Source organism: Balaenoptera musculus, chromosome 17, assembly GCF_009873245.2.
Source record: "Balaenoptera musculus isolate JJ_BM4_2016_0621 chromosome 17, mBalMus1.pri.v3, whole genome shotgun sequence".
NCBI lineage: Eukaryota > Metazoa > Chordata > Mammalia > Artiodactyla > Balaenopteridae > Balaenoptera > Balaenoptera musculus.
The window spans coordinates 51355915-51374933 of NC_045801.1; the positions used below are offsets into that span (position 1 = coordinate 51355915).

General features: G+C 37.1%; 1 pseudogene; it reads right to left on the minus strand.

The window, feature by feature from the left end:
* Nucleotides 1-680: 680 nt before the first annotated feature.
* LOC118883327 lies at nt 681-1723 on the minus strand (annotated as a pseudogene).
* Between the last annotated feature and the right edge of the window lie 17296 nt (nt 1724-19019).

Below are 19019 nucleotides of genomic sequence, written 5' to 3' on the forward strand. Positions count from 1 at the left end.
TTGTTGTTGTTGATATTTCAACTTGTTTATTTCTAGAGGTTTCTTTTTTTCCTGTCTGCATTTCAGTTTGGATACTTTCGATTTCTATATCTTGAATTTCACTGATTTTTTTTCTTTTGTAGTATCTAATCTACTATTAAGACCACCCAGTAAAATTCCTATTTCAGATATTGTATTTTTCAACCCTAGAAAAGTACATTTGGTGTTTTAAAAAAATCTTCTCTTTTCCTCTTCTTTACATTCATATTTTCCTTTAAATACTTGAACATGTTTACGATAGCTCTTTTGTCATTCTTGTCTGCTAATACCATCATTTATATCATTTCCTAGTTTGTTTCTATTGTTACATTATTCTTCTGGGATGAGAAACATGTTCATGCTTCTCTGCATGTCTAGTAAATTTTAATTGCATGCTGGACATCATAAGTGTGAGCTTGCTGAGTTCTGGGTTTTGTTTCTTTATCTTTTTTTTTAAAGGATGTTAAACTGAAATTTTGTTCTGTTAGCTAGATTACTTGATAATTGTCTAGATTTTTTTGAATACATATTTGACTTAGAATGCAGCACTAACACCATGATGATAAACTGTCACAGATTTGTATCAAGAAACACACAATCTTTAAAATGTGTTGTTTTCACAAGTAATTTAAGTATAGCATTATTATTATTTGGTACTAGAGTCAAAGACAACATTTAGATTCTTCATTGTTGGGGTACTTAGTAACATCAAAATGATTGTCTAGTTCGACAGAGGAAAGAAATTCATATGCAGTTTCTTTTCTTTTTGCCAGTTCCCTTGCAGAAACTCCATCTCCTCTCCTGAGAAATCATTAATAAGGAGAACTTCAACAACCTTCCAGGTCTTGTTCTTGATTATAACAGGGAATGAATTGATCAGATCACTGGGAATACTATAGAAGTTGCCATAAGAGATAACACTCATGGACACAAATTATCCCTCTGGGATTCCAAACCAGGTGTCTCTGATGTGGTCACAGATGGCTTTTGCAGCCGCCATTGCACTGGATAGGTTTCAAGCCTTGATGACAGCAGTACCACAGTGCTGCACAGCCGTGATGAATTCTCCCTTGAGCCAGCTGTCAGCTGCATAAGTACCATCTTCCTTTCCTTGCCGTTTCACCTTGGCATGGTTGACATCTGGATACTGAGCTGAGGAATGGTTTCCCCAGATGATGACATTCTTTACATCATCAGAAGTCACATCAAATTTAGCACCAAGTTTAACAGAGCAGTTCAGCTCGGTTGTGATCCAAAAGAGTCAAGCAACAGAAGTTCTCCTTGGGGATGGACTTGAAGCAATCAGGCCATTGGTATTGTCTGGGTTTCCCACCACAATAACCTTAACTGACTTCTTGGCATATTTCTTCAAGGCTGCACCCTGGCATTTGAAGATTTTCACATTTGCTTTGAGTAAATCTTTCCTCTCTGTGCCATTCCTTTTTGGCATGGAGCCCAAAAGAATGGCTACAACCATGTCTTTGAGGGCAATCTCTTCTTTATCTGTTGTGATGACATCTTTCAGGAGGGATGGGCAGTCTTGCAGTTCCATTAGGACACCATCCAGGACACCCATCATGGGAGTAATATACAACAGCACAAGAATTATAGGCTGGTCTTTACCAAAGACAGATCCATTTCCAATAGTGTACAGCAGTGAATATGCAATTTGACCAGCTGCTCCAGTCGCAAGGACTCTGATTTGTTCAGAATTTGTAGTCGAGGGCCTTCTGTTTTCAAGGGCTTTGTGACAAAAACCCTTAAAAACACTGTTGACATGATTGGGAACTGCATGGAAAATTTCAACACCTGCCTTGGCTAGATTCTTTTAAGTCTTGTTTTTAAGCTTTTTTTGGTGGATTGATTTAGAGTACACTGTACTCTGGGTATTCAATATGGAATATTCCTAGTTCTGGCTGGCCAGAATTCAAACATCTCCAAGTTCTTTGTGAGCTTTGAGAATCATCCACTTTACAGCTTCCTGGTCCATTTTTTATGTAGTCTTGAAAGGATTCGCCCTATGATATGTCACTGAGTATTCAGCAGCAGTCTCATGGTGACTCTTATGCAGGATTCTGGGTCTCATTCTTCATGTTGCTTTCTCCTCTCCAGTTCTTTGCTCTACAAAGTTCAGTGATCTTCCCAAATTATGTTTTCTGTCATATCAACTCAGGGGGTTAATTTCACCTTAGTATCCATTCAGTCTTCCTCTACTACTGCCCCAGCAGCAGTAGAATTCCCAAGCATAAGTTATTCTGTCTAAAATAATGCTCTGGGGCCCCAGAAGTTCTATCTATGTTAGTTTTTGGTCCTCCATATCCAGTAGAATGATCTCAGAAGGTGGGGTGATCTTGGTACTCAAAACTACTCTGCCATGAAAACTCCAATACCTTCACTTTTGGTGGTCATTTCACCAATATTATTTCCACACTCTTTAATCTTTTCATAGTCTGGAAAGTGGATGTTAGATCAGTCTCACACAAGCATATGTTTCCATGTATGCATGTATACAAACACATGTATATACACACACACATACTTATCAAGGACAAAGTTTATTATCAGTAGCTGTTTTATTATCACAATAAAACATAGTAATAATGGCTAAGATTTTTTTGAGACTTTATTATGAACCAGGAACTGTGACAAATACTTTTATTTTCCTCTTATGAAATATGAGGCTTAGAGAATTGGGGTAATTTGTACAAGGTCATACATTAAGTAACAGGTGAAGCCAAGTTTGAGTACAGCAAGCTTGACTCTAGAGAAGGAATTGGTAAACAATGGCTTGCAGACTGCCACCAGTTTTTGTAAGTTTTATCCCAAGAGAGCCAAGCACATTCATTTTTGTAGTGTCTGTGGCGTCTTTTGAGCTACAGTGGTAGAGTTGAGTAGTTGCAACATAGACTGAATGGCAGCCAAAAATATTTACTATCTGTCCCTCTACAGAATGAGTTTGCTGACCCTTACTCTAAATCATGAATTAATTACTCTCTAATTTTCAAGGCCATCTCCACTGTTACCTTAAGGTAGTTTTTCATGTCATTTTGCTGACCATGGAAGTTCTCTTCATTCATATCCTCTGCTTTCAAAGTATACTTTTCAGCATACCAAAAATAGCCCATCATTAAGAGCTATACCACTCACTTTCAAAATGTCTGTCTCTATCCTCCAGAATAGAAAGTGTTTGAAAGCAGGTGTTCTGTCTACTGTGTTCACTGCTGTATCACCAGTGCCTAAGACAGAGCCTGACACACTATAGGTGCTAAGCTGTATAACTTTTAATGGATGATCCTTTGACCATACAAATTACTTTGATTAAACTCAGATAAGACTCCATCCTTCTCTAGCTGAACCAATAAGGAAAGGTGGCTTCTTTCTTTCATATATGCTTCCTTTCCCATTGATTCATAAGGCTATTTTCTTTTTTTTAAAAAATCATGGGCTAAATTACTACATGTACTAGTTAAATCAGTTGTCAGCTGAGGCTGGTCCACCCTTTGATATTTAAAGAAAACCGGTTCTAACCACTCAGCAAACATCCTATGAGAAGTCCAATCTCCTTTCCTCCTTCCTACAACTTCTCTGAATTTTTGAGAGAATCTATTCAACGGCCTCTTCGGCTGTGTGAATCAGATTCAAATTAACTTTTGCTTTCACACATATCTCATCCCACATGGCTGCTGTCTTCTCTGCCCCACACTAAACGTGAATCTCAAGACTCTTTTTCTTGGACTCCTTCTCAACACCCTACCCCCTCAAAAAAAACTCACACACATAAGTTGTTCTTTGTATGTAGCCTTCTTCACTCACAGTTAGAGGAAGACAAAGCGGATTTGCATGCAGCAATGCAAACAACTTAAAGTCTTTAGAAATTCCCTGCTTTCAAAAAGCCTTCAGCCAACATACAGTCAGGAATTTCTCACTGGCCACCTCTCTCTACAAGCATGGTGATTCTTCCTCTCTTCACTGTCTTGTCATACAATTTAAAAAAAATTTTTTGGGCACAGTGGTTTGTCTATCTCTTTGTTACATTATCTTCTTCCAACCTAAGCCCCCAGGGTCTCACCTTTTACCTTTATGCAATGTGTTAAGATATCTTTCTCAATGAAATGATTTCTTTCCCAAGAGAAATCTGGCACCAAATGTTAAAAAAATTTTTTTTCATCCCATTAAACAAGAATTTATTTCTGGGCCATGTATTCTATTCATTTCATCCACCTTTCTGTTTTTTGCATCCATTAGTATTACATTTTTAATTACTATCACTATAGTATATGGCTTAATGCCCATAAGGAGGGTTGATATACCAAATGTTTAACAACTGCTAAAGCACAAATATGAACCAATCAGAACAAATGAACTGACCAGTCATAACAGGGGGCTGAACACAACCCATAGGGTTGTGTAAGGGTGTGTGTACAGGCTGCCTTTAGGGAAGTATCCCTCATTACTACTCTCCTTTTCCAAAATTTTCTTGGTTATTCTCACATGACTGTTGTTATCAGTTTTATTAGTCGTTTTGTCTAATTAAAAAAAAAAACTCATCAGGATTGTGATTGCAATTGCACTGTTCTTCCCAAATCAATCTATAGGTTCATTGCAATTCTAACCATAATCCTATTGAGTTGATTCTCTTTGCTTTGTCATCTTATCACCTCTTTCCTACTACTTCCTGAAAAAAACAACTAATGTGTGTGGTGGAGGTCCAGGATGCTGAATGTAGATATAGTGACAGAGTGTTCAAAGTTCAGTGTACAAATGTGGCTTCCTTTGAGCAGGCCTAGATATCATTACTGTTCTATTCTCTCTGTCTTCTTTTCACCAATCCTCTCTTTTCATCAACACAGCATAGTGGTGGGCCAGGTTGTTGGGAAAAGAACACACTCGGGGACTAGTGGCAAGGGGAAGGTCCCTAATAATAAAGTGTTACTTTGTTACTTTGCTCTGCTCTGTCCTTTCTTCCTGTATGTATATTACTCAAGGACTCTTCAGGAAGGAGACAGGTCTGGATCACAGCTCCACTCAGATCCTCCTGGGTACCTGTAACTCCACTTTAATTTCACTATCACTTCTGTTTCGTCATTAAAGAATATAGTATTCTTGGGATTTGTTTACATCTATCTGTATTTCCCCAGCAAAATGTTATAGTTTTTTTTTATAGAGATCCACCAGATTAAGAACTTTACTAGAAAACTATATAAAATAATACTAAATCTATACTAGTACATTAATTGCCTTTTTCATTATATCTTTCAAGATGATCTATAATTTTTCCCTTTTGACCATTGATAGGATGTATTATTATGATATTGTGATTTATAATAAGAAATATATATTTGGTCTTCATTTGTTTCTGGCACAGAGCTCCTAAAACCCTTGGAATTTCCTAAGTAATAAGATGAGAAAGGGGGAATTCCCTGGCGGTCCAGTGGTTAGGACTCCACGCTTCAACTGCTGGTGGCACGGGTTCAACCTCTGGTCAGGGAACTAAGATCCTGCATCCTGCATGCCACGTGGCATGACAAAAAAGGGGGAAAAAAGCAATAAGGCAAAAAGGTTTCTTGATATTCACAAGAAACCCCTTTCAACTACACTTAAGTTTATGTTAATGAGGTGACTTTTGGACAGCACCCAAGGATGGGGCCTGGTTCCCAGGAGAACCAACCATGTGATTAGAGAATTGGAACCCCCTTGACCTCCAAGGAGAGGAAAGGGGCTGGAGGTTGAATCAATTGCCAATGGCCAATGATTTAATCAATCATGACTAGGTAATGAAGCTTCAGTAAAAAAAACAAAAAGGATGGGATCAGAGAACTTCCAGATTGGTGAGCATGTGGAGATGGGGGGGAGAGTGGCATGCTTGGGAGAGCATGGAAACTCTGTACCTTTACCCAAGCCTTGCCCTATGTATCCCATCTTGCTGTTCCTGAGTTACATCCTTTTATGATAAACCAGTAATCTAATAAGTAAAGTGTTTCTCTGAATTCTGTGAGCCACTCTAGCAAATTACTTGAACCTATGAAGGGGGTCATGGGAACCTCCAATCTATAGTCACAGCACAGGTTACAACCTGAACTTGGGATTGGCGTCTGAAGTGGGGGATGGAACAGTCTTGTAAGACTGAGCCCTTGACCTATGGGATCTGATGCTATCTCCAGGTAGACAGTGTCAGAATTGAGTTAAATTGTAGGACATCTGTCAGTGTCTGCTGAAAATGGAAGAATTGCTTGGTGTTAAAAAAACACACCTTGGAATTATATAAATAGGTTTTCTCATAGTGAATTGTCCTTGCATTCTTGTATTAGCCTTTTCTTGTTTGTAGTGGTTTTTATATTAAATGGTCTACGGAAAGCACTTGACAACTAGGTTACCCCCTTCTGAGAGGTCTCAGAGTGCTTGTAATACTTATACTCCCAACTGAGAGATTCTTTTTTTGCCCAATAATACCAACACTTGACAACAGCTGAGCAGAGCAGTGATGGGTTCTTAACCCAAAGACACTCATTTTTAAATTAGACTACAGCTGAAGACATGCCTTGGAATGTGGTCTGCCAACAGTCTCCTGGCAGATAAGTGTAGTACCAGACACTCAAGAGAGAGATACAGATAACAGAATAGCATGGAAACAAAGAAGCTTCACAGAAGGAAGTAGTAATCAGAAACCATGAAGTAAAAGTAAAAACTGTTAGATGGAAGTGGCTGTGAAATAAAACTTCTAGTTTCTAGAAGGAATGAAACGGTCATTGTAGAAGCAAAGATGTTTAGCCATGAATATGGAAGAGAACTGGAGTAAAAAGCAACAGGTACTTGGGGCTGAGGGATCATAGGATGACCGGGACCCGCAGCTGCATTACTTAAGTTGCAGAGACACTGAGCACCTATGCATCCTGAGTGGCATTCCAGTTTCTCAGGAAACCTGACCACGTGACTGTTGGCAGACTGTTTTTACATATATCCCCTTGTATCAACTGACATTGCCTACATGTGGCTTTTTACTGTCTGAAAAAACCCAACTAAAGCAATTATTTTCTTAAAATATTGCTAGATTCAATTTTCCAGGATTTTGTTTGTTTGTTTTCATTTGGGTTTTTTTGTTTGTTTTAGTATTCATTCCAAAGATTTGCCTATACTTTTTTGTGTGTTTGTGTGTATGCATGCATGTGCATGCTTGTACGTGCACACTGTGTAGGTTAAATTTTTTCCTGTTACATCCTATTTCTTTCTCTATTGGACCCTCTGTATTACTTGTCTTAATCAGTTTTACTTTGCTGGATTTGGTAAACTTTCAGTTTACCATTGCTATTATTGCATAGCTTTCCTTTACCCTTATATTTGAGGAGTGTACCTCAGATGGAGAATATATATATATATATATTTTAAATCTGTAGCTTTGTGAAACTGAGTGCCAAATTCCAAATAAAAATTCAAAAATTTTAAACACTGTAGTATATTTCTTAGAGAACTCTACTTTCTGAAGTATCCAGAATTCATTATGTGGAAATGTTAAGCATTCTCCTGAACAGGTTTTTAAAGTTTAGTGTCATGTAGGTTCAGGAATCCAGGTGTCCTTAGATTGGTTTTATTAATGACTCCACCTAATGGCCTCTATGAATCCACAATGTTTGTCCTGTAACTTTAAAGTTTCCTCCCACTCTGACTCTAGGCTTGAGCATGTGACTAGGTTTGGGCAATAGGATGTTAGCCTACCTGACACAAGCAGAGACTTGAAAAGTGCAAATGATTTTTTATTACCCTCTTGCGTGATTGGGCTTGCTCACTATTCCCCCCTGCCATGCTTTGAAAACATGCCAGGGCTAGCCTGCAGGAAGAATGTGAGAGGCATGTGGAAGAGAGCCGAGTTGTTCCAGACGTCCCAGCTAGGGCCATCCTAGATCAGCCCACTGGCAGCCGGCCCCCAGATATGTGAGGAAATCCAGCTGAGATCAGAAGAACCTCTCAGCTAAACTCATTCAAAATCATCAATTTGTGGTGAACAAAATAAATGCTTGTTATTTTAAGCATTTAACTGAGTTTGGGTTGGTTTGTTATGAGACACTATTGTGGCAATAGATAATACCGAGATGCCAAAATAGCAATCAATCAATGAGGGGAACTCCCTGTGTATTTGAGATGCCAAAGATGGTAGATATTTTCATATGTTCATATCTCTCTTTGTGTTCTTCTGTCTCTGAAAAAGCCCATTTACTACCCCAGGAAGAGTTATGGTACCAGAGAATGTTCCCCTCCAGTACTATGGCAGCATTTTAGACACTAGACTTGCCAAAAAAGAAGTCTGACTTTGCTCGTTATGCAGTCTTTTGGTATTTGAAGTGTTAAGAAGTTAAGGATTTTATGTGATCAGGATAGTAGAGATAATGACATTCTCTGCCTCAAATTCTCATGTGGATTTAAGTTGTGGGTGAGAAGAAAGAGAATGTAATCAAGTTTGTGAATGCTTTCAGTTATGACCTTTCCTGATGTCTCATAGATTGTAGATGACTTTTAAAGAAATCTGAAAAACAGGCTGTCAGGTGAAGTCTTTGCTCTTATATTAGGCAGATATAGGTTTATAAATAGAAGACACAGAGGCTTCAGTTCAAGTTAACAAACATTTATTGATCACCTGTTATGTACGAGGCATTAAGAATACAAAATCAGTGAAAGTTAGCCTCTGTCCTAGAGGAACTTAGAGTTCAGAAAAGAGACAGACAAATAAATCACAATTTCAATATGGTAAGCACAGTGATGGGGCATTCACACAAAACATGTGGTGGTCTAGGGGGTGTCAGATGTTGGATGGGGGGCTGTGTTTGTGTTTGAGAAATTTAAAGGGTGAATAGATTTAGACAAGTAACAGATGGGCCTTGGTGGAAATGAATTCCAGCAAACAGCAAGGGTATGAACAATGACCTGGAGGGTGGAACAACATGGATTATCCTGGAAGCCACAAAACATCATGTGGGATCAGGAGTTATACTTGCCAAAATATAATTAAAGACCTGTTAGGTATTTGCTCATATTGTCAAATGTGCAATTATTTTTTGGTAATAAAGTTTTTGTTTTATATTACATGTTAGGAAAATAATTTTGAGCCTTTTAGTATCTTCTGGATTTCTGTAAATGCCATGTGGACAGAGACCAAGTTTATCTTATTCTCTCCTGCATCTCAGCACCCAGCACAGTGTCTGGCTCTTCATATGGATTCAATACCGATATGTTGAGCAAGTGACTGAATTCTCAAATGTGTCAGTCTCTGCCAAAATCTAGTAGAAATTTATCTTTAAATTATTCTTTTAAATTTACTCATAAAGACTTATTTTCTTGAATAATTTATCTTTCTCAAATTGTCTTCAATAAAGATAGTTTAATCTTCAGTTTTATAATTCTCCCCACATTTATTCTTTCAGTTTTTGAGATATAATTTACATACTTACAGCACTGTATAAGATTAGGGTGTACAACATAATCCTTATTTTTGGATTTTAAAATATATGCAACTCTTGCTGTTATTTTCTCCCCATACATCCATCTATCTTATCATTCAATATATTCCTATTGAATACTTGATTATATGCCAGCATTGTGATACACACTAGAGGGAGAGTAGTAATAGTTCAGACCTGCTCTGGGCCCCAGTGGAGCATGTAGTCCAGTGAGGTAAACAGGCCAATATTGAACAAAGAATTTACAAGCACATTGAGTTTACAAACAAAAGTGAATAGCTTTATGTGAGTGTGTAACAGCTTCTTTAAGCCTCTATTCAATATGGATTATTACATGATGATTATATAACATGTGTATTTTATCACATTTTACTTTGTGTTCTCTGCTTTCTGTTTTATTATACTACATTTATAATTAATATGTAACACGTGGAAAGCACACTATAAACATTACTTGATTGTATAAATGAAGGAATAAATGAATATTTCTTCATAGAATTTGCCTTTTATCATTTAATTATTATCTTGATACTGTTGCTCAAAAGCACATGTACTCTTTGTGGGAAGATGTACATATTTTTCTTTTGATGACACATCTGTTAATTGAGTGAAATGTTCATGGGAATGGTATAGGTAATTTATACTGTCTACAATTAATTTGTACTGTTCAGCATTCCATTACAGCACTGATCTATAGCTTATTGGCTTAGTTTCTGTGTAAAATGAGGTTATTGGCCAAATCTGTTTGGTTATCTGATTTTAGTCAACAAATATTTATTAAAAGTTCATGTAAGTTGGGACTTCCCTGGTGGTCCGGTGGTTAAGAATCTGCCTTCCAATGCAAGGGACGCAGGTTTGATCCCTGGTCGGGAAACTAAGGTCTCACATGCCATGGGGCAACTAAGCCCGCGCACTCTAGAGCCCGTGCGCCACAACTAGAGAGCCATCACATCGCAACTACTGAGCCCACGCTCTCTGGAGCCCAGTCATCACAACTAGAGAGAAGCCCGCGTGCTGCAATGAAAGATCCCACATGCTGCAAAGAAGATCTCGTGAGCCACAACTAAGACCCAATGCAGCTAAATAAATAAATAAATAAATAAATAAATATTTTTTAAAAAGTTCATGTAAGTTATGTGGCAGATGTGGGGAATCCAAGGAACAGGTTCCCTTATAGAAATTGCAATCCAGGACAAAAATACAATAGCATGTGAGAAGTTAAAAACAATTTAGCACAAGAAAACATATGTATTATATATCTTCTAGACAAAGTATTGTGCTAGGTAATATGAGGGAAAAAAAGAGAAGAGTAAGAAGTATTCCATGCCTTCAATTTGCTTATAATTTAGCTGAGGCAATAAGACAAATATACTTAAAATGAAAATAACACCAAACAATAAATGATGCATTCTGGTGCTGAAGATCCTACAAGTCTTAGGACTTCAATGGATGGAAATCTCTTAAAGGATTGGCATATTTTGTCTTTCAACCAAACACTAGAACAGTTACTCCAAAGCAGGGTGTGTGTACTTCAAGGGAGCACAAGACAATCTAGTAGTAGTAATAGTAGTAGTTTGGGAAGAAAATATTATAACTTCTACTTATTTAAAAATAATTTTAAAAAAGAAAGTAGCCTTTACTAACATTTAATAAAAAGGGTTGACAATGAACCATTAGTTTGTAGCCCATAGATGGATGGTATTAGTATTTGACATGGTATCACATGGAAATGAAAGTGGAAATTACATCCTCCAGAACAAAGGGATACCTCCTTCCAATCCTTCACTGTGAGGCATTGCAAGTTACAGGGGCCGCCTTAAGTTTTAACTAAACTAAATTTCATGAAATGGACAAGTCGCTTAAAAAATTCCCTCAAAGAAATAGCAGATAAAATTAATAATGCAAGCACAATTGAACACAAAAGAAAATCTTAGCTGTGACACTTCTTTTTGTGAATAAGCTTTTTGGCAGCCAAATTATTAAACAAGATCTAATCAGATCTAACAAAAAGCCACCTCCCCCGAGATTCAAAGTTATGATGAAACCATTTGAAATGTGGATTTTTTGTTATTACTGTTAACAAAGATCCTTATCTGCATGTATTGTGCCTTGAGATGTGCTCATGATTAACAAGACATTAAAAAAACCAAGCATCCAAAACATAAGGACAATCTTTTACAAGTTTTTCAGAAATTTTCAAAGACAAGAGTTACTCAATCTGGCATTTAATGAAGTTTCACTGAACTTAATAACAAATGTTTAGAAGTTTACTTATTAGTAAAAGACCCCTTGGAAAACTGTTTTCCTTCCAGCATGAGTAAGACTGAAAAAAGCAATGAAGAGATAAACCACAAACTAATACGTAGTCCTTTGTCAGCAGTGTTGAAAGATACATAGAAACTTTTCTGAAGACTTTGAGAAACAGTCATTAGAACAAATTACGTAGCATTAGAATTTATGCAGTGTTAGAACTGAGTGGATCTATCAGCATTTCTACCATGTCTCAAAATATATTTGCTAGATTGCATTTCAGAAAGAAAATTCATGATTGATCACAATTTTGTGCCTCTAAAAGAAGAATATATTGAAGAAGATAAATTCTCAATAGTAAGAGAATCCTTGTTGATCTTCTTTAAAAAAGTGTTTTATGGGAAGTATATGTTATACTGCTTTGATGGAATTAAAAAAATTTAAACAGATTTTAATATAATGTTTCCATACGTGAAATCTTAACTGCATCATTGATAGGCAAGTTTTTTGTCAGAGAAATTGAAGTCAGGAGTACATCAACACTAATGTTTTTAATTTCAAAAGAACACAACTCTTTAAAATGACATCAAATATTTACGTGACTTTGTAAAAAGATAGGGAATAACAGTGATAATATTTGCTACCAGAGAATTTCACTGGTTATTTCATTGAAAAATACTTAAAGGAGCCGTTGAATTTAAAGACAAATTAAGCATTTCATTTACAAAAAGATTCGTGCTGAAAAATGTGTTGACCTTTTCACTGATGACAGAGTGCAACTCAGCAGATATATAAAAACAAGCACACTTACCCTTTACATATCATTAAAACAAAGGGAACTTTTTTTACAGTGAATGAGTAAGTAAACAATTTTGGGAAAAATTGATATTATGGAGAATATTTGGAAAACAGATGTTTGGAAATATTTCCATTAATATGTGACATTATGGCTGAAAAAGGATACGTGTGTCACCTATAAGATTGTTTATAGTTGCAAACTTTTCAAATAGAATTTTCTACACTATTTAACATCTTCCAAATGAAGAGTTTTGAATCCTTTTGTTAATCTTTTTTTTTTTTAACCCAGTGTCTACATCAAGGTGACATCAAGGTGAACTGAATTGCCTGTCTGAATTTCAACAAGTTTGGCGTAATTGGTGTCTGGGAATGAAACATGAATTTCATATTTTAGTAACTAAGGATAATGATGCACTTAATCCATTTGTATCAGCATATTTTTGAAGTATCTTTTTCATCTATGACAGCTGTTAAAATTAAGCATTGAATCAATTGAACTTAGACCCCAAGCCCTCAAAATATTATATCACCAAATGTTATATGAAGATTAAAATAAGATGATTTCACCAAGCAAGAACAAAAATGTTTATATTATTAATAAACACAATAAAATGTCATGTTGGTTTTAAAATATTTATTTCATTGTTATTTAACCTTTCCTTTCAATTATTATTTTTTGGCTTAGAGTTATGAGTGTACACAAAAAATCAATACAATGATACATGTATGCAATTTATTTAAGAAATGTTTGTAAATTTTTCACAAATTTACTCTCCCTCATTTAATAGAAGTATGGGTTCAAATATTTTCTACTGATCAAGATATGTTGTCAAAAAAGTTTGGGGGGCTTCCCTGGTGGCGCAGTGGTTGAGAATCTGCCTGCCAATGCAGGGGACACGGGTTCGAGCCCTGGTCTGGGAAGATCCCACATGCCACGGAGCAACTGGGCCCGTGAGCCACAATTACTGAGCCTGCGCGTCTGGAGCCTGTGCTCTGCAACAAGAGAGGCCGCGATGGTGAGAGGCCCGCGCACCGCGATGAAGAGTGGTCCCCACTTGCCGCAACTAGAGAAAGCCCTCGCACAGAAACGAAGACTCAACACAGTCATAAATAAATAAATAAATAAATAAAAGAACGTGAATTTCAAAAAAAAAAACAAAAAAAAACCGAAAAAAAAAAACATGGCATTACACTGTAAAAAAAAAAAAAAAAGTTTGGAAGTCATTGAATTGGTAAAAGGGACAGAGGTGGCTTTCTTGAGATAGTTAATTTGATAAAGTAACATGATATAATAGGGAAGGGATAAAAGAAGCAATATAAAAAATTTTTAATATTATTAAAACACAAAAAACTGGGAATAATTTAGGATAGAGACCAACAGTTCTACACTTTTCAAAACCCTCTTTATATGATATGCTATTCATTTCAGGTCATCATTTGTTGGATACCTATTATGCTCTGTTTGGCTCTGGCAATGAAAAGATGAATGATGTGGTCTCCTGTCCAGAGCTGCCCACTCTCTAATGGGGAAAACAGAGCATGTGTGACCGTGTGAAGTAGTGGAATCACGTGAACAGATAGATAATTTCCATAACAAATTGTAAGCAGTATATGGAGGGGTTCTATGAATAATATAAGATGGTATCTAGTGACGTCTGATGGCATAGGGTTAGAGGAGGCTTCCTGGAGAAGGTGGAGCCTGAACTAAGCTTTCTTGAGACCATATTATAGTATAATTGATTCATAAAACGGAGTCTGAATAAATTACAAAGTATTCATTATAGTTTCATTTTGTTTAATGAGGCACAAAAATCTGTAAAGACAATTTCTAAAGATTTCTGTCCTCAAAAAACATATAAAAAGTTTTGATTGCTAAAGGTATAAACTTCGATTATCTGGAACATTCCTCAGACTACCCTTATGCCAGATTAATGTCATACTTTCCTTTACTCTCTCTCATTCAGTCAACACTTCTTGAACACCAGCTCTGTTTCAGGCACTGAGCTAGATGCCAACAGTCAAATAAGACACTGTTTCTGCCTTTGAAGAACTTAAAGTCACGTTGCAGACAGTGTTGTAAAATGGCACATGTAAGTTAGTGTGAGAATTGCTGCAATGAAGGATGAAACAAGGTGCACGTTGCTGTTTTGATCAAAGAAGAAACTACCTTTTTCTGAAAGAGGAAAGTGGACCATATCAGAAAAGACTTCCTAGAAGTGATGGTTAATCTAGGTCTTGAAGAATGAATATGACTTTGCCAGGAAGATGTTGGAAGGAAAGGCATTCTAGGGAGGAGAACAGCACATGCAAGTGCAAGGAAGCCTGCTGCCATTTTCTAGCCCCTTATAAACTATTTTTTATTCACAGTCTTGTTCACCATTACTTCACAACTTCTTGCTTAGTTAGACAAATTCTATTAAATTAAGATTTACAAAATGTCTACTTTTACCATGTCTACAATCTGATTTACCTTTGGAAAGTGCACAAATTTAGAACTACTTTCGATACCAACACTGGACATTTGTACAAGTTGGAAGCACCGGATTTTTTACAGTCTTTGACCCAGAGAGTGTGGCCTCATCGGCAGTTGTGAGTGGTGACTGGGTTTTATAGCTTCACTGGTCTTGTCTGCTAATCATTGCCTCCCTCACCCTGCCCTCCATATAAGGAAATCCTTCCCCTGGCCCACCTATGGCTACCAGGTTATAGCACAGAATCTTAAGGCCCTCAACCCCAGGGGCTCACCACAGCTGACTAGACAGACAACCCAGATTAAAATGACCCAAAGCTCAGTCAGGCCAATAAGATTCTCTTTCTCAGAAAGAGAATCTGATGTTAAGATGCTATACTTTGACCACTTGGTGGTAAAGAGTCCTGAATAAGATATCTAAACTCTAGGTCTGCTGGTTGGCAGAGAAAAACTTTACACATAAGTGCCAAAAATGTCAACAGTCTGAGAAGTATACCTATGGACACAGGTAGAGGAAGCAAAGGTAGCATAGGAATACCTATCCAAAACTTATTAGGCCAGGGGTCAGGTTGCTTTACCAAAGAGTTTGAGGTGCCTTAAAATAGCTCTGTAGATTCTCATTACAAAGTCATTCACCTGGGTAGCTGAGAAAGATATTCCAATGGATCAGGTGAATAGGGAGTTTATTTGAAGGCTGTGTGGGAATCTCCATAATCCAACTGCAAACAGTACCACTATGCTTCATAAATGCTGAAAAAATTTTCAGACAAGCTACTTTCTCTTCTTTTTTCTTCAGGCAGCACTATGTCTCTTTTCTGCATCTCTCTATCTTTACCTCCATTTCATTCTCCTTAATGAAGCCAGGCTTCATTCACGAAGCTCTTAGTTCCTGTTCCTGAGTAACTTCAGATTAATATGAGCCTCTGTTCTGCTCTGGAGCCATTTTGGCACAGATTTGATGTTACAGCTCCGGTAAACCCTACTGCTTATGAATTCAAACTCTTCTGCTACTTACTTTGAATTCTTGTGCCCAGGGCTATACCTCTCAGTTGACATTTTTGGTACTGATAGGTAGAGTTGTTCTCTGCCAACTAGCAGTCTTAGACGTTTGGTCTTATTCAGAACCCTTTGCTACTAAGTTTTCAAAGCATAACTTCTGAATCTCAGTTGGCAAAATATTCTAGATAGTATAGATTTAAAAGGCATTGCTGGAGAATAGGCCAGTTGGCAAAAGTCCTGATGCTGGCACAGGGAAAACAAAGACCAGATTCTGCCAGGATGTCATTATTGTGGGGCTTGTCAGCAGCATGTTTCATCCAAGTTAAAACTAGAGTTAGGCCCTAGAGAGGATTAGGCAATCTTGCTTGTTGCAGAAAACAAGCAGGATAGTGTAGGTATGGTGGTAGAAAAAGGAGGCAAGGCTCAAGGTTAAATAGAATCTGATAGCAACAATATTAAGGCAGTCAAGAAAAACAAAGATTGGGCGATTGAAATTGACATGTATACACTGATGTGTATAAAGTTGATGACTAATAAGGACCTGCTGTATAAAAAAATAAATAAAATTAAATTCAAAAATTAAAAAAAAAAAAAGGAAAAACAAAGAGGTCATAAATCAGGGCATGCTTGGAGGGAGTAGTTATTTCAGTCAAGAGCATTTGTTAAAAGAGGCCTATAATTTCAGAGCAGCTCAGAGTATTTGACAACATTCCTGCTTCTAGAGCATAAAGAGCCTTTTGTAGACAAAGTAAGGACCAGTCAGGGGCCTTCAGAGCTGTTGTCCAAGAGGGATGAACGTGCCGTCTTCTGCACAGACTCGGATTTTGAATAGTCCATGATCCCCATAGGGGCTCTGATGGTTCACACCCCAGTGGTGCCAGCCTGGCACCTTGGAGAGGATTTCATTCTACTGAATGTCAAGGTCACTCTCTATCACATTTCCCTAGTTTAATTTCTTCATGGTACTTATCACCATCTGGAAATCTTATTTGCTTACCTTCTGTCTCCCCCCAGTAAAATGTAAATTCCTTTAGAATAGAAATATTAATCTGTTTTTTCCCCCCATTGCTGTGTTCTTAGCACCTTGAACAATGCTTAGCTGTTAGTATGTTCTCAGTAAATATTTATTGAATAAATAAACAAAAGTCCATGAACTCAGTGACAAGAGTTGAGGGCCAAGGGCCTAGACAACAGTCCAAGTTCTGGTGATCCTGACAGCCCTTGATTAAAATGTCTGCATTTTAAATATACTTAGAAAACTTGACTGGGTGTCAACAGCTGACACTGACCTCCCAGGCCATCCACACCCAAATTCTGTTGTCAATTGATTTAGCAAATTTTCTAAGAGGAAAAAATGTGACCGTGCCCTTCTGGTGAGAAGAATATGTATCTACTTCTTCCCATTGAACAAGCCCTCAGCCTCAAATGCTTTCTCCTTTTCAGCCTGCTTCTGAGATGACTCTCTGGCACCTCCCCCCACCCCCATTTTGTCTCTTTCTTCCCAATAAACAAACTCCTCAGTTCGCATAGGTAATAAAACCTCTCTCTCTCAAGGAAGTGTAAGTGAGCATATTTTCAGGAAACAGCTGAAATTTCTCTCTGTACTTTGCTTTTTGAAAAGCAGCCATGTGGCTCAGTATGTGTACAGCACGCGTTTACTTTAACAAAGGGCCTCATGCTGAGTCAGCCTCCCTTCCTCCCAATTTCCTTTTCCATTCTTAGAAGATTGCTTGAATGAGTCCAAACTTGGCCCAGCACTTCTTGAAATAGTGGGACTCCATTTATTAGCATGAACACTGCCACTCTGGGAATACATATTTCTTTAGAGGGTGTAATCAAGTAAAAATAGCATTCTGTTAACAAAAGTAAGTTTTGTAGTCATTAAGAGGATATCTACTTTGACGACTTTACACACGATCTCTTTCTTTGAAAGCAAGAAGTTAGAATGACTTTTATTAAGTTGCAGAATGAAATAATTAGCTTTAAAATCCAGTAATAAAATTTTCATTAGTGGCTGAGTCAATCGACAGATATTTATTCCTTTGGTGAGATAGGCTGCTATCTCATAGGCATCCCAAACTTAACATGTTCGGAACGGAACCACTCACATCCCTATTAGGACCTTTCTTAATGTTCCCTATTTTAGTAAGTGGTTCACAATCTAGTGGAAGAAATAGATAAAAATCTACATTTATGACACAGTAATAGTGCATTAACGAAGTTAGACACAAGATATTATATATGCTTAGGGAGGGGCAATTAATGCAACTCAATGCAATGGAACATAGAGGGCAATATTCTTTGTTATCAGAGCAGAATTTCCTGCAATCATTTAGAAATAGGTTAAAGCATACATCACTGAGTAATTCTTTTCAAATGTATCTTTCTTCTTCCCTGCAGATGCTATGTCTGTCTTACTCTTATTATAGTTATCCCTTCAATAACATGGGTCATTCTTTTTGGTGTTTCTGCCTGAGAATTTAGTGCCTTTCTGATTCCTGTGTTTTCCTTACAAAACTGAATAGAACTGCTAGCCAAAAGGGCCAGCTGCTTTCATTATTCACAAAGTTCAGAGTTCCCATTTCTTCAGCCACAGCTGAATCAGTAATGACTATCGTGGCGACCATTTTGATGATCACATCAGCTTAATTGCTTTGAGAAACTATCTTCTCTTTGCAAATCCCCTTTGGACTGCATAATTAATGATAAGACTGTTAAAACTGAGAAACCAGTTTTAGAATTTAATGGGCTTTATAATTTGTCCTCTGAAAAGACAACTTTAGCTCTATGATATTGAAAGAATATATTCAGAATTTCAATATGGAGAATTATTTACAACTCAACTATTTGTAGAACATATAATGATAATATAGTCTAGGTCTAATTTTCCAGCGTATTATTGTGTATCGTACATAAACCCTATTCAATATGAGGTCTCCGTAGTTCAGTACAAAATATTTTCTCAGTAGAGAGGTGAGATGGTTCCCGGAGCAGTTAGGCAAAGATCATTACTAGTCTCTTGACAAGAAGATCAGTTT